Genomic DNA, 4,301 nt, shown 5'->3' with positions numbered 1-4,301 from the left:
CCAGGATCTGTATTCATAGTGTCAGTCTCATCCCTAAAGACCTGCTAGAGACTAGAAGACCAGGATCTGTATTCATAGTGTCTCAGTCTCATCCTAAAGACCTGCTAGAGACTAGAAGACCAGGGTCTATATTCCATAGTGTCAGTCTCATCCCTAAAGACCTGCTAGAGACTAGAAGACCAGGGTCTGTATTCATAGTGTCTCAGTCTCATCCCTAAAGACCTGCTAGAGACTAGAAGACCAGGGTCTATATTCATAGTGTCTCAGTCTCTGAGAGAGTGTTGATCTGGGATCAGTTTTCCCTTTTAGATCACAATGAAAAAGAGGGCATGGGGAACCTGATCCTAGATCAGGACTCTTAATCTGAGACACTTCGTACATTCTGCCCTGACCCCTAAACATCTGATCTCAACCCCCCCCTTACGGCGCAACTCCTCTTTCTTCTCATCCCTCTCTCAGGAGATGCAGTGGTAGAGCGTTCAGCTCCTCCCCAGTCTTCCTCCAGGCCCTCCCCTGCAGCTCCCCCTGCAGCTCCCCCGGTGGCCGACTCCGGTAACACACATAATATTAATTATAATGATGGATTGGATATATAAAGGGTCTTTCTAAAGGGGGAAATCACCTCCATCACCAATGTGTAGCTCCCATCTGGTTGATGCACGGCAGCCATTTGTGCCAGGTCGCTCAGTGGAGACTGTGTGTGTGTGTGTGTGTGTGTGTGTGTGTGTGTGTGTGTGTGTGTGTGTGTGTGTGTGTGTGTGTGTGTGTGTGTGTGTGTGTGTGTGTGTGTGTGTGTGTGTGTGTGTGTGAGACAGCTCAGCCAGCCCCAGGCAGTGTAGGGGAAGCGTTACAGCAGAGGATGGACAGATAAAGCTGCAGCAGAGGGCCAAGAGCAAAGGAGACGACCGCAAGGCACGCATGCACCAGCGCATCGTCAAGGTACACACACATCAAAGGAATGACTGGTGGTTCACACACACACACAGAAACACACACACACACACACACACACACACACACACACACACACACACACACACACACACACACACACACACACACACACACATCAAAGAAATGACTGGTGGTTCACTTACACACACACACACATCAAAGAAATGACTGGTGGTTCACTTACACTTACACACACACACACACACACACACACACACACACACACACACACACACACACACACACACACACACACACACACACACACACACACACACACACACACACACACACACACACACACACACACACACACACACACACACAAAGAATGAAAAATAACTCCAAAAGTTCCATACTTTTGACTTGCAGAAACGTCTCCACACACACTGCAATGTATACCTGCTTGGATATATCGTACTAATGTTTTCTCTGTGTGTGTGTGTGTGTGTGTGTGTATATGTAACAGCAATACCAGGATGCCATCAGGTCTCATAAGGCTGGACGCCCAGTCAACCTGGCTGATCTCCCTGTACCACCAGGTAACCTGCATTTAACTGCAGCTTTATCATCTACAGTGAGGAGAACAAGTATTTGATACACTGCTGATTTTGCAGTATTCCTACTTACAAAGCATGTAGAGGTCTGTAATTATTATCATAGGTACACTTCAACTGTGAGAGGCGGAATCTAAAACAAAAATCAAGAAAATCACATTGTTTGATTTTTTAAGTAATTAATTAGCATTTTATTGCACATTACAAGTATTTGATACATCAGAAAAGCAGAACTTAATATTTGGTACAGAAACCTTTGTTTGCAATTACAGAGATCATACGTTCCCTGTCGTTCTCGACCAGGTTTGCACACACTGCAAACCTCTCTAGACGTGTATGCCGTAGCGTGTTTGTAACGTGTTTGTAGCGTGTTTGTAGCGTGTACGCCGTAGCGTGTTTGTAGCGCGTTTAGGCGTGTATTGCGCCGTAGCGTGTTTGTAGCATGTTTGTAGCGTGTACGCCGTAGCGTGTTTGTAGCGTGTTTGTAGCGTGTACGCCGTAGCGTGTTTGTAGCGTGTACGCCGTAGCGTATTTGTAGTGTGTTTGTATGCGTGTATCGCCGTAGCGTGTTTATAGTGTGTTTGTGCGTGTACGCCATAGCGCGTTGCCGCGTGTACACCGTAACGTGTTTGTGGCGTATGCTGTAGCGTGTTTGTAGCGTGTATGCCGTAGCCGTGTTTGTGGCGCACGCCATAAGCGTATTTGTAGCATGTACGCCATAGCGCGTTTGTAGCGTGTACGCCCGTAGCGTGTTTGTATGTGTTGCTTAGCGTGTACGCCGTAGCGCGTTTGTAGCGTGTACACCGTAGCGTGTTTGTAGTGTGTACGCCGTAGCGCGTTTGTAGCGCATTTGTAGTGTGTACGCCGTAGCGTGTTTGTAGGGTGTTTGTAGCGTGTACGCCGTAGCGCGTTTGTAGCGTGTACGCCGTAGCGCGTTTGTAGCGTGTACTCCGTAGTGTGTTTGTAGCGTGTACTCCGTAGTGTGTTTGTAGCGTGTACACCGTAGCGTGTTTGTAGCGTGTACACCGTAGCATTTTTGTAGCGTGTACTCCGTAGCGTGTTTGTAGCGTGTACTCCGTAGTGTGTTTGTAGCGTGTTTGTAGCGTGTTTGTAGCGTGTTTGTACCGTGTACACCGTAGCGTGTTTGTAGCGTGTACACCGTAGCGTGTTTGTAACGTGTACACCGTAGCGTGTTTGTAGCGTGTACACCGTAGCGTGTTTGTAACGTGTACACCGTAGCGTGTTTGTAGCGTGTACACCGTAGCGTGTTTGTAACGTGTACACCGTAGCGTGTTTGTAACGTGTACCGTAGCGTGTTTATAACGCAGTCTACAATCGTGAGCGTGTTTGTGAAGCGCAGTACACCGTGGCGTGTTTTGTAACGCAGTACACCGTAGCGTGTTTTGTACGTGTAACGTACACCGTGGCGTGTTTGTAACGTGTACACCGTGAGCGTGTTTGTAGCGTACACCGTAGCGTGTTTGTAACGCGTGTACTCCGGAAGGCGTGTTTGTAAAGCGGTACACGTGGCGTGTTTGTAACGTGTACACCGTGGCGTGTTGTACCGTGTACACGTGGCGTGTTTGTACGTGTACTCCGTGGCGTGTTTGTAGCGTGTACTCCGTGGCGTGTTTGTAACGTGTGTACCCGTAGCGTGTTTGTAACCGTAATACTCGTGAGCGTGTTTGTAAAAGAGCTGCTGTAAAGTGTAGCGTGGTTTTGTTCTCTGTGTTTACTATGTACTGTGTTGTTGTGGCCCAGGCTGTCCTCCGCTGCAGGGCTCAGAGAGCAGCCAGCAGAACTTCATGGGCGTCCTGGAGACGGCCGAAACTAGCCAATCAGACGAGACGCAGAAGAGGAGGGACGGAACAGGGGAATTGGCCAAGGTAACCACCATGACCTATTATACTGATACTGATGATGTCATGAGATTTCTTGACGCTCAAGATTGTTCTGGAAAATATGGATACATAAGTCCTGGACACGCAGAACAGGGAGTATGTTCATGCTTACAATATTTAACTTCCGTTCACTTAACTCCTCTCTCGTCTCCTCTCTCTCTCTCGTCTCCCTCTCTCTCTCTCGTCTCTCTCGTCTCTCTCTCTCTCTCTCTCTCTCTCTCTCTCCATCTCTCCCGTCTCTCTCCTCTCTCGTCTCTCTCTCTCTCTCTTTCTCTCTCTCGTCTCTCTCTCCCGTCTCTTCTCTCTCGTCTCTCTCTGTCTCCCTCGTCTCTCTCGCTCGTCTCTGTCCCTCTCTTGTCTCTTGCTCTCTTGTCTCTCTCGTCTCTCGCTCTCTCTCATCCTATCTCTCTAAAATCCCCCTCCCCCAGCCTGCAGTGGGAGCTCCAGTCCAGAAAGGCAAAGCCCCCGACCCCTCCCACCAGGTTCCGGAGGCAACATAACACAGGCCTCCAGACTGGGAACTTAAAGGTGTGTGTATGTTGGTGTCAGTTTGTATGTCAGTGTGTCGGTACGTGTGTGTGTGTGTGTGTGTGTGTGTGTGTGCACTCATAGATGTGTTAAATTCATCCCTTGATGTGAACAAATTCATTCTCCCATTGACACCTCTACATTAGCTACTCTGCCTCCCTACACACACACACACACACACACACACACACACACACACACACACACACACACACACACACACACACACACACACACACACACACACACACACACACACATTTCCTCTCCCCTCCCTCACACATACATCCACATCTGACTCCCTCCCCCCCTGTGACGTCCCTTCCTGTGGTGCAGCCCAGCAGCTGGGACTTCCTGTTGC

At 49.0% G+C, this 4,301-nt stretch overlaps 1 long non-coding RNA gene across 1 annotated transcript; it reads left to right on the top strand.

The window, feature by feature from the left end:
* Positions 1 to 883: 883 nt before the first annotated feature.
* Positions 884 to 3,338, top strand: LOC124028946. The gene is made up of 3 exons (XR_006837688.1): positions 884 to 939; positions 1,424 to 1,496; positions 3,273 to 3,338. It is a non-coding gene; the product is annotated as an uncharacterized LOC124028946 (long non-coding RNA).
* The last annotated feature ends 963 nt before the right edge of the window (positions 3,339 to 4,301 follow it).

Source organism: Oncorhynchus gorbuscha, unplaced genomic scaffold (assembly GCF_021184085.1).
Source record: "Oncorhynchus gorbuscha isolate QuinsamMale2020 ecotype Even-year unplaced genomic scaffold, OgorEven_v1.0 Un_scaffold_5088, whole genome shotgun sequence".
Taxonomy (NCBI): Eukaryota; Metazoa; Chordata; class Actinopteri; order Salmoniformes; family Salmonidae; genus Oncorhynchus; species Oncorhynchus gorbuscha.
This window is presented reverse-complemented; position numbering and strand designations above follow the sequence as displayed.